General features: G+C 46.7%; 1 protein-coding gene across 2 annotated transcripts in view; it reads right to left on the reverse strand.

The window, feature by feature from the left end:
- CHCHD6 (coiled-coil-helix-coiled-coil-helix domain containing 6) overlaps positions 1 to 12637 on the reverse strand; it is a 311755-nt gene that overhangs the window by 123527 nt on the left and 175591 nt on the right. The gene's annotated exons all lie outside the window — the stretch shown is intronic.

Here is a 12637-nt window from a genome sequence, read left to right on the forward strand (position 1 = left end):
GAGAAAAATAAATCTTTAACCCATCAGTGTATATTTGCTCTCTGAGCTGTGCAAATGCAAACAGGAAATGTCACAGGCACTGAAAAAACCTACACAGGTTTTAACATAAGCCTAATGTTTGGGGTTTTTTTTAAAAAGGTATTTTATAAAAGGTTCAATTTTCATATTCACAAATACAGCTCAACATGTGTAGAGAAAGCTAATATGCAACCAAACAGGCTTGGAGTTAGGAAACTCCAGCCCATAGCTGTGCTGGGCCTGGCTGACATTCTATCTGTTTGGTCAAAGAAAGGAACCAAGGCCACAAGGACCACAGGTGATGGCCATCAGTCTGAGAGGCTTATGAGAGCACCATTTGAAGACCCTCATCACCAGCACTTGTTCACACAGCGCATGGCACACGGCGCATGGCACACGGCACAGCATCACTAGTATCAGCTTCCCCGAGTCGAGGAGCTGTCTGTACAAGCAGAGTGGAAAATGCCTCCTCAAAGACAGCAGCCAGTGTGATTAGACTAACCCTGGCTCTTCTAGAAACCCTGGCTGCCATCTTGGGCATGCAATGCTGCCTTGCTAAGGTTCAAGTTGCTCTTCTATAAAACGAGGATTAAGTAAGATAATTTCTGGTATGTGCCTGTGCCAGTTTGTATATTTATATCCCCCAGAAAAAGCCATATTCTTTAATGCATTCTTGTGGGGGCAGACGTATTAGTGTGGATTGGGTTGGAACCTACTGGTTCAGGGTCCATGGAGATGTGACCCACCCGACTGTAGGTGACAACTCTGATTAGATAATTTCAATTGAGTTGTGGCCCCACCCAATCAGCATGGGCCTTGTTTAGTTTACTGGAGCACTATATAAGCTTAGACAGAAGGAGCTCACAGCTAGCTGGAGCTGAGACAGACATTTTAAAGACAGCCATTGGAAGCTGATGCAGACATTTTGGAGAAAGCCATTTTGTAACACTACCTGGGAGCAAGCAGATGCCAGCCACATGCCTTTCTGGCTAACAGAGGTTTTCCGGATGCCAATGGCCTTTCTCCAGTGAAGGTACCCTTTGTTGATGAATACTTTATGGCCTTAAGACTGTCACTATGTAACCAAATAAAACCTCTTTTATAAAAGCCAATCCATTTCTGGTGTTTTGCATTCTGGCAGCATTAGCAAACTAGAACAGTGACTAATACAGGGTCTGCCAATAGGGAGTATTAAATGAATTGCAGCTCTCGTGATCATTGTTATCAACAGTGGATTTGTAAAAGAAATGAATTCATAAGCATCTGAAAAAACAAATTCTAGAGGTGCAGGAACTCTGAGGATCAGAGCTGACGGCTGAGCCTCCAAGGCGAAGTATCAAGACTTTCACCAACAGCACCACAACTAGAATATCCACAGTCCTCCCCTGCCTATAAAGCATTCTGCAATAGGCTCTTATTCCATCCTGACAACAACTCCAGGAAGTAGCCATCTCCATGTATGAATTTAAGGCTCAGAGAAATTAAATGTCCCCCTCCAGGCTCCCACCCCTTCTCCATAGACAAATCACTATAGCCAGTAACGGGCAGGGCTGACACGGAGCAGCTATACTGCACTGCCCCCTGGTTTGGGAGCATCAGCCATTTCAGCTCCCTTCCTTCCACCTGAAGACATCCTGGTGGGGAGTGCAGGCTCTGGGGAGCACTGAGAGAGAGCCCAGGGGAAGGCTGTCAGGTCTCACCGTCAGGCAGGTGCCTACTTCCCCTGCAGGGGCAGGCTGGCAGCCAACTAAGAGTAAGAAGGGCGCCCAGGGAAGCGAGAAGCAGAAAGAACGCCAGATCCAGGGTGCTCCAAAATCCACCACCAAGTTACACTCAAAGGCCTCTGTGATCTGGCTAAGGTCTAGCCTTATGTTCTACCCTTCCCCTCGGGCACCCCACACCCCATCAGAATCAGAGCAACAACCCTTCCAGAAGGTATCACACTAGTTCCTACCTCCCCACTGCTGCCTGGGCTGCTCCTTCTTCCTGGATGCCTACTGCCACACGCCTCCCCCAAACCCAGATTTGCTGCCTTCAGAACCTACCTCACAAACAAATGACCAGGAAACTTAGGAGCAGACTCTCAGCCTCACTATTAATCCAAAAAAAGCAAATGAAACACTAGCTGTGTTTAGCCTATGACTGGCAAAGATCACAGGACTGCTATGGCCCAGTGCAGGCGCTCTTACTCCCCATTAGGTAGGGTGAGAATGGAGGCGACCTTTCCAGAGGGCAACTTGGCAATATGCATCAGCATTTTTAATGAGCACATCTTATAAGGAAATAGAAAAGTATTCAGAGATATTTATGAAAGGATTTTCCATACAGTGTTTTTTTATAACAGCAAAAAAACAAAAAACAAAAAACTGGTGTCTATCAGTAGAAGAGTAGTTAAAAAACTAGGGTACATTCACAGAATAAAATACTATGCAGATTTTTAACAAGTGAGACAGATCATTGTATACTGTCAAGGAAAGATGTCCTTGATATATTACGAAGTCAAAATATCTGGTTATAAAATATCACTTATGGTATGCTCGTATTTACATAAAAGTAGGGGAATATACATTTAAATAAAATATAAAATTTATTTAAAAATAATATTAAATAGCACTTAAATATCAGATATTATTTTTAAAATATTAAAAGCTATTAAATCAATAAATATGTCTGGAGAAAAATCCACAGAAGGATGAATGTGAGCTGTCTCTCAGGTTAAGCATCTCCTCCAGGAAGCCTTCCTGGATTGCTCCTATCAGCGCACGTCTCAATTTCACTGGGCTTGCTATGAATCCAGTGCACCCCACTCCCTACTCTGAGTGGCCAACCAGAGCAGGCAGGTTCTGGATCTTACTCAATTCAGCTCCCAGCACACAGTCTGGTACACAACTAGAGAAGGTGGATAAATGGAAATTCTCAGCTTCACCAACTCGCCGCTTCCCGTTGGGTGAGCCTTTGGGTGCCCTGTCACCTCAGTCTGGGGACTTTTGTCAGGAGCTAGGGCACTGGATCTCTCTCCAGGCAGAACTATTTCTTTACCCAGGCCTCTCTCCCCTGTGTGAGTCCCTAGGGATTTAAGTCTGGGTGTGCCAGACAGAACCCTAGTCTCAACTACTGCAGCATCGTTGCTATGAGGGTTGGGGCTCAGCAAGCAGCCTCCGAGATGCAGCAGGCCAAGAGGGGCCAGGGACAGCAGGAAGGAGAGCTGCAGCGGGTGTCTGATCCACACATGGTCCTGAAGTCCACCAAAATACCTGCTCTTTATAAGAAGGCATCAGAAGTGTAAAGCAACTGATCTTTACAGGTGGCCCTGATGAGAATTAAGAGAGAGTGAGCTTTTTGAGAGGTGGCAAGAGATTCAGAAGCTGGCACACAGGGGGCTGCTGTGAGTCCCCACCGTGGGGCTGGGCTGGAAGGAAATGACACTCTCGCGAGAGGTCAGCAGCAGCCAAAAGCTGTTGGATGGCCTCAGAACCCCCGACCACTCCTTCTTGCCCCCACTCCTGGCTCTGAGAAGAGAATGGCAGAAGCAGATGGAGGAGCCTTCCCAGGGCTGCCCGTCTGCTCTTGAGCTGTCCAACTCACAGGACAAGCCCAGAAGGGCCTGACAGCCTCGCCGGCTCCCCTATACCATCCCAACCCATCAGGATTGCCTGGGTTTCCCTGCCTCCTTCAACTCCCCACCAACCTGTCCTGAAATCATCCTGTCCTCCCTCTCCCACTTTTTTGACCCAGCCAGTTCTTGTTAGACATGAGCTGTAGATGTAGCCCTGTACCTATCTGGCAGTGGGGGAAACCGACACTTTCTGTGCCCCGGAAGTTGGCCACGTTGGCTGTTAGCCACTGCCTAGGTACCCACGGCACCCATTTCAAAAGGGAACGCGTCTCTTGGCAAGCTCTCCTGTAGTGTTTAGGCTCTCAGGCCAGGCAGCTCGTGACACCTTGGGCAGCTTACCCAGCTGAGTGCAGGAGAGGAGCAGGCTGCCATCAAAGGGATGGCAGATCCTGACTCACTGGAGCCCCCAGGATCTGAAGAGACAGTGGGAGGGCAACAGCCCAGTGAAGAGAAGCAAACGGGCTGCGTCGTACAGGGAGTTTAACAGCCATGGGCCACAGCAGATGGGAGACACAGCCAGGCCACACACCGCCTTGGCCTTCTCTGGGTCCAGCTCCATGGCCCTCCATCGGCCCCCACAGGTCGCTCACTCACTCAGCCTCCTCTAGACCTTCGCCTGCTTCTCTGATGCCTTTCCTTCTTCACAGCCCAGCTCCACCTCCCCAAGGCTATGTCACCCACTCCAGCCTCATCTTTGCTGTCATGCCTACCTCCCAACCCTCCTGAAGTTCCCCTCTAGGCCTTTGCACTTGCCGGCCCTTTTGCTTGGCCTATCTTTCCAGCCCCTTCTTTATCTCCACTCTAGAAGAAATTCATCTTTGAGCCTCTGCTCCCGGACGCCTCTCCCAGAAGGCTATCCCTGAATCCCCTGTCCTTCAGGAGGGCTTAAGGGTTCCCCATGGGCTCCCACCCCACCTTATTCTTTCTACTGTGACACTTACCTATTAAAAAATGTAATGAGTTTTTATTTTAATCATAGAAATACATGCACGCACAGAGTTTAAAACTGTCAGTAAGTGCTAGAAGGCAATGACAAACAGCGATGCCCAGGCCCACCTCTCCCAACACCCACCCCTTTTCCAGGAGAAATGCCTTTTCCATGCTCTTCATGTTTCCTCTGGAAGGTATCTGTGTGTCTACATGACACGTTTTTACAGCTATCTCATGATCCAACAACTTTAGAGATTACTGACTGATTTCTTATGATGGGCAATGAGGGGTTAACTCTCATGCCTCTTCCCATGGAAGTCTTGTTACGCATTTCTCATAAATCCATGTTCTTTTCATTATTGTGACTATGGAAATTCTGTCGGCTGCTGAGCCATGTGGTGTGCCAAAATTATATGTCCTTCCCTGAACATTTTTCCTTGCTCCCGAAATAAATAATTCCTGTATTTTAAAGATTGCTTCATCTTCTTCCTATTTCTCTCTGATTCTTACACTCTCTTAAAGGTCTCTCCATCTCATCTCACAGCAGGATCAACTGTTCATTTTCTCTCTGGAGCCTTCAGACCCCCTGCTCCAGGCATAACTGACGGTCTGGGCTCGAGCCTGCCACTCGGAACTCTCTCCGTCTTTTCCTGGATCCCACATTTTCCTTTTTCTTGGTTGGCACCCTTGTTTGGAAGAAACATGCTCTTGTAGCCTCCTGAAAAAGGGTAGAGTGGTACAATTTTTTGAGATTTTGTGTATCTGAAAAATGCCTTTACCCTCACACTCAATTAACAATTTGACTGAGAGGATCTTAGATTGAAAAGAATATTTGGATTTTTGGAGGTATTGTTCCATGATCTTCTAGCTTCCTTTCCTTTTTATTTTCAGTCCTTCGCTGATGGTCTTCAAATACCAGTTCCCTTGGGTCTCTTCTCAGGGGTCTTCAGTTTAGAAGGATTCTCTGACTGCCTGAAGGACAGGAGCTGGGTGGGGTCAGGACGAGGTGCTCGCCATTCAAAATGCCAACTTCATCTCCCCCTGTCAATCCAGGCCCCAAGCTCCAAACCACATGGTTGAGCCTCTCTGGAGATCAAGCCAGCTGGGGCTGGAGTTGAGTGGTTACTGGGGATGGGTTGGCCCCTTTGCTCCATGCCTGCCTCTGGTGAAGCCTTCGATCCGGCGGCTTTCCTGGGATTCGCAGGGGACAGCACTCACCTCTCACTGGCTGAGCCCTCCTCCGTCCACTCCTGTCCTCATTTTTTCATGCTTCAATGTTACAGATATCACCCAAAGGCAACAACAATGAAGTTGGCTTTTTTTTTCTTTCCTTGATCTCCTTCTTGTTGAGAAATGGACAAAAAGGTCGTCCCATCATCTTAAGTCCTGAGGCCTCTGCCATGGCTCTTACCACCTCAACAATTACTGCCCCCGCCCCCCACCAGGTCCTCTTGGGGACCCTGGGCCCAGTGCTGGGCATGTGGAAGGTAGGTAATAAGAAATGACTGCAGAGGGCATTCCAAAAAGCTGTGCTGGTTTCCTCTTATCTGTTTGATTTTTGTCTGTCTCCTCTCATCAAATTCCTCTGCCTATCATTCGAGACCTCCCACTCAGGCTCTCACACTGCCAAATCCCACTATTTTATGCTTCCTTCTGTTTCCTGAGCCTTGAATAATTCTATACCTCCAGCTGGGCTGCCCATATGCATTCCCACCCTTGGGTCTTTGGTGGTCCAGCTTATAGAAAGTAGTGTGGACTGTAGCAGAGGGAAGGAGGTTTTGTCAATGCTAGGTTAATGGGGATCAGACCTATCAGCCTTCTCAGCCCTTGGCTTCTTTCCTCCTCCTCACCATCCTTCTGTACTCTTCTTTTAGACTGTCTCTGTTCTCCACTGCTGCTGTAACAAATTACTTCAAGGTTGGTGCCTTAAGGCAACGCAAATGGAGGCTCTAAGGTAGAAGCTCTTTCCTTGCCTTTTCCAGCTTCTAGAAACTGCCACTTTCTTTGGCTCATGATCCCTCCCCCTCCCTCAATCTTCAAAGCCAACAATGGCAGGTTCAGTCCTTCTCACATCACAACTCTCCAACCAACTCTTCTGCCTCCCTCTTTCGTTTTTAAGGGCTCTTTTGACTACAATGGACCAACTCAGATAATCCAGGATAATTCCATCTGCAAACTTAATTCCTCTTTGCTATGTAAAGTAACACAGTCACATATTAACACACTCACAGATTTGAGGGATTAGGGGTAGACCTTTTTTGCCTACCACATAGACGGATATATGCTCAGTCTTTCAGGCTAGCCAAAGCCCATTTCCTCCCTGTTAGGGGGCTAAACTGTGTCCCAAAGAGATATTAAGTTCTAACCCCCAATACCTGTGAATGGGACCTTATTTGGAAATAGGGTCACTGCAGATAGGGTTAGTTAAGATGATTTTACATGAGTAGGGTGGGTTCTTAATACAACATAATTGGCATGATTATAAGAAGGGGAGAAGAGACACAGCCACAGAAAGTAGAAAAGCACATGAACACAGAGACACACAGGGAGAAGAGGGGAAGGCCATGTGAAGACAGGGGTAGAGATCAGAGTGATGCTGCCACAAGCCAAAGCATGCCTGGGGCCACCAGAAGCTGGAAGAGGCAAGGAAGGACCCTTCTCTAGAGTCTTCAGAGGGAGCATGGCCCTGCCAACATGTTGATTGCAGACTTCTAGCCTCCAGACTTGTAGGACAATGGATTTCTGTTGTCTCAAGCCACCCAGCTTGCAGTACTTTGTTAAAGCAGCCCTAGGAAACCAACGTACTATACTTATCTTCTCTGTCAATAAACACTTATTTGGGGGCATTTAGCTCTTTGGAAGACATAAGACAAGAAAGGAGATACCTAAAAACTTTTTAACATGTAGTTTGGTGGAGTCAGGACACACAAATGCACATGAGTGAGAGCAAACATCATTCAAGTCTGCCGATATGCACTGGGCTGAGCTTGATGCAGGGCTGAGGCAGGGAGCTAGGAGTGTGTGACCAGGAGAAGCCCCACTCAAAGAGGACTCAGTGCAGGGTCCTGTGGGGAAGCAGGGGACAGAGGCAGACCACTAAGGCCTGTCAGGGGAAACCCAAGGGCCTGACAGAGGCAGGAAGCGAAAGGTGTTGGGGGCTGTGTCAGGGGTCTCAGGGGAGATCTCCCTAAGGCACATCAACCTGAGAGCCTGGGAGACCTGCAAGGACAGTTAAAAAGTGCATCAGAGCCCAGCAGGCAGGGCCACATTCACTGGTCTGATCCCCATTAACTTCATATGGAGAAACACGCAGTTTGCCAGCCACAGACCATGCCCTCTCAAACAGGTCAGCTGTTCTGCAAAATGCACAAATGAACATGGTCAGGGAGCAAATCTGCATCAGTTCAAACAAGCTGTATTCACAGGAAATGGCACTTTCTCCCCTAGGGAGGCAAACTTAAGGAAACTTTAGGAATGACTGGAGTTAGACATGCCTAGTTCAAATTCTGGCTTGCCACTAAGCCTTGGCTCCTGCATCTGTGAAGTGGGAGAAACAATCTCCTCTCCGCAGGGCCATCAGAGGAATTGAGTAGGAAAAAGTAAAGTGCCTGAAGCAGTGGAGTGGGACAGGACAGATGTTGGTCTTCCACCCACAGGGCTGCATCCATACTGGACAGAGACCAGTTGACCCAAACTCTGCCTGCTTGTAGCATCAACCACCAGACCTAACTCTGCCCTAGAGATCTAGTTAACTGGTACCAGATGTGTGTTTCATCCCCTGCAGAGAGTTACTAGAGGAGTCTGTCGCACCTCCGAGGGTGCAGCCCTTCCAGGCACCCAAAGGACTGTGGTTGTGGGGCCTCATGCTGCTGGAAGGGATGTTGAGCAACACAGCTGGGGCATCGAGGAGACCTGGATGCAAGCCCTGACCATGCTGCTTCCTCCCTGTGTTGACTGCGGGCAGGTTACTGCACCTCTGAGCCTCAGGCTCCTCATCTGTTGAATACGAACAACAGCTGCACCTCACAAAGGTGTGAAGACTAAATGATTCTCCCAACAAGAAACCAGAAGTTTCCAGTAGGCAATGTGGGTTAAGGGAGAGAGAACTCATTTAGGAGGCTGGTGCTGGGCGTAGCTCTTATCTGGCACGTGGGCGATCCAGGGGTGTCAAATCTGGCCTACAACTCTCACTGAGACATTGTAAGAATGAACAAACACCTCATGGAGCAGGGTTGCCAGATAAAAGGCAGGACTCTGTTAAATTTGCATGGGACAAATTTATACTAAAAGGTAATTTGTTGCTTATCTGAAATGCAAATTTAACCAAACATCCTATATTCTTAAGTTGCCAAATCTGTCCATCAGGTAAGGCCAGGCACAGTGCTAAGTGCACTCAGAGGCAGGGTCTGAAATAGTCCTCCTTGTCTGAGGTTGGGTACTGTCCCACACTGCAGATGAGAAAAGACTCAGAGAGGCTGACTAGGTCAAAATTACTTGGCCACTAAGTCCTTTGCTAAAGAATTATGAACCTGCCTAATGCAGACAGTACAGTCACCTGCCTTCGTGGTTAACCCACAGAAATGTCTCGGTAGGATAAAATGTGGTATATGGTATATACTTAATCCCCGAGTAGGAGAGAGGAAACAAAGGGGTAGAACACTTGTGACTCAAACCTCCCAAGTTCTACTTCAAAGGAATATAAATAAATTCAGAGAAACAGAGGGAAGGTTTTTGGCCAAGCATGGCCAGTCCCACATAGGACTCAGTGCTTAGCTCTCTGTGTCTCAAAAGCAAATGAGGTCAAAGCTGTTGATACTACCCCCAGGTGGAAGGGTCAGTCTCTCTGGGCAACCACTGTGGACTGCCACCCTTACCAGGCTAGCCGGTAGTCAGAGAGATGAGACCAGAGCATGAGTGGCCCAGAAAGAACCTCCCCTACATCACAGGAAGGACACTCAACATGTCTTGGAGGGTTCATGAGGCTTAAATCAGCGAAGGCTTGGAAAGAATCTAGCATGAGACCTTACATGATAGATGGAAGCCATTCTAATCGGTGACAAGGTATCACTAAGGAATTCTTCCCAGTTGGCACATAACAGCTGCTTACTAAATTGCTGCTCAATGAACAAGTGTTGGGAGTAAAGGGAAACAGCAAACAGAAGAATGCATCTACAGTGTTTGATACTTCAGAAGTGGGTGCAGAACCGAAGCCGGTAGTATCGACATTTACAGCCTTTGTTCGACATTTGGAACAGTAGAGAGATTGGAGCTCTGCAGGCAGAAGTCCGAGTGCAGCCCACCCAGCTGCACATGGGGGCCTTTTAGGGGATTCTGTGTGACTCATTAATCCTCTCCATGCCTCCGTTCCTCCTCCAAAACTAGAGAATAAATTTCATTTACTTCTTAGCTGCTGGTGGAACTCCACCAATGAGAGGGTACGCTGTCCCAGGTACTCTCATGACGGGAAGGGCTGGCACTTGCACACCTGCTCCAGAGTGCCCAGGGCTCTGTGGCCCCCAGTTTGAAGTTCAGTGACCTGGTCAGTGATTCAGCTCCACACATTTTAACCATTTCACCATGACCTGCATAGGAATTGGTGTCTGGCCATTAATGGTGCCTGACATTTAACGAGCTCTTTCAATCTGTCACTTTAGGCATCTCTTTGGCGCAGATAAATTTCCTTCGATCATTATCTTTGATGATTGCTTTCATCCCTCTTGTTTCAGGATTTCTTCTGTATGTTCAATCCAAACTGTGGTCCTGCACATCTATCAGCCTCCTTTGACTTTTCATGAAATTATTTCAAGAAATAGTTCATAAATTCTTTTTTTGAATACAGAGTTTCTTCCAGGAAAACCTAAAAACTTAAAAAGTCTGCTGTTTTTACGTAGAATACTACGCTTCTTCTCTTTGATGTTGAGTAATTTTTATCTGCCCCTTGCTGGATTTTTAAATTTTCATTTTTACTCATGTCATTCTTAAATGACCAATCTCTCTAGGCCCGGAATATTCCCACGAAATAGTGTGAGTGGGCTCCCCTCAGATCCTCAGTCTTCACTGGATGTGCTCAGTGCTGCACTCTCTGGTATTGAGGGGTACACTTTCCTCTGGGCCTCCAGGTAGAGCCACCTCCAAATGTTGCACTGTGGGAGTGCTAAGGGCTCCTAGGGACATTTTCCCCATGTCACCTCACCCCCTCACCTCGAGTCTTGGTTTCTACAAAACAGGTGATGTGCAATTTGGCCATTTGCCATCTATGAATTTCCCTGTAGAAAGGGGAACTATCAGTTGGCCCACATTGACTTTCTCCCTCTGACTCCAAAGTGCAACATCTAGTTCACTGTTACATGTGGATGGCATCTCCTGGACCGAATAGCACCGCAGAGGCTGCTTGTCCCTACCTTTACATCATTTTGGTTCTTTCCAACCTCCCAGAATTCTTAACCTCTGCTCCTTAGGGGGACAATTCCCTATGTTTTTATTAAAGCTACAAAACTAGCAGAATAGTATAATAAATGTCTGTATATGCTTGACCTAGAGTCATCACTTGTTGGCATTTTGCCATTCTCTCCCTCCCTCCTCCTCCTCTCTCTCTCTCTCTCACACACACACACACACACACACAAATTTTGGCAGAAGAGTTATTTGCAATCATCATGACACTTCACCCCTAAATATTTTAGTTATATCTCTCAAGAACAAGGATATTGTCCTATATATTCTCAGGAAATGTAACATCACTAGAATATTCTTATGTAATATATAATCTATATTCAATCTTTTCCAATTGTCCCGATAATGACCAGCCACTCCCAATCCAGAATCCAATAAAGGTCATGCATTGTATTTAGTTGACATATCTCTTTATTGTCCTTTAATCTAAACAGTTCCCATTTTTTGGCTTTTCACGATGTTGAAATTTTGGAGAGTCTAGGCCAGTTGTGTTGGAGAATATTCCTCAATTTGGATTTGAATTGACTGTTTCCTCATGGTTAGATTCAGGTTAAAAATGTTTGTTAGAAAAATGTTACAGGTGATTTAGCGCCCTTATCACATCAAGGAGAGCATGAAGCTAATCTGTCCCGCTACTGGCTATTGGCATGTGACCACTAGACTTCTCCACTGTAACATGCAAGTATTTTCCAGAGAAGGCTGCAGCCATCTCTCCTGTTCCACATGCCTTTTTACTCATGACCTTGCCGCTCTTCCATCATGTGGTGAGGTCTCTCTCTCTTTCATCCTTCCACCTTGGTGGAACTTCATGACTGCTTTAACCCCAGTGCCATGTGGTACAAGTGACATTGTGTGGCGTCCAAGGCTAGATAATAAAAATGCCTTCTGCCTTCAAGCTTCTACCTTGCTCTCTTGAGAACCTGCTCACGGACCGTAGCCACCACACTGTAAGGCAGCCTAAAAGAGCCCATACCGCAGCCATATGTCAGTGCTCTGGACAATAGCTGAGCAGAGGTCTCAGCCGACTTCCAGCACCAACTGCCAGACACCTGAGTGAACACAGTTCCAGACGATTTAAGATCCCGACCATCAAGTCACCCTCAACCTTTGTCTTCCCAGATGAGGTCCAACACATTGTGAAGCAGAGACGAGCTGTTCCTGCTGTGCCCTGTCGCAATTCCTGACTCCCAGAATCCAGCATCAGAATAATGTGATTGTCCTACAGCACTAATTTTTGAGGTGTCTATTATGCAGGATAGATAAATACAGCCATGCCCTTTTCCCTCTGTAAGTAATAAGCAACCTGAGGAATGATGCTACAAGACTGTGTGACTATCCTTATTTCCCAACATTCTTTCATTTAATAGTTTTACACTGTTATGATAGCTGCAAAACAGTGATTCCTTATCCTGCTTGCTACATTTTAGTAATTGGCATGCGTCAGTAAAATGTTTTCCTTTTCATACCCTGCTGTTATTTCTATTTATTTTTATATCAGTGTAAGTTTCAGTTTGCTAAAGCTGCCGGAATGCAATATACCAGAAATGGGTTTTTCAATGGGGACTTATAAGTTACAATTTTACAGTTCTAAGGCCATGAAAATGTCCAAATTAAGGTATC

This window comes from Choloepus didactylus, chromosome 1 (assembly GCF_015220235.1).
Source record: "Choloepus didactylus isolate mChoDid1 chromosome 1, mChoDid1.pri, whole genome shotgun sequence".
In the NCBI taxonomy this organism is placed as follows: Eukaryota; Metazoa; Chordata; class Mammalia; order Pilosa; family Megalonychidae; genus Choloepus; species Choloepus didactylus.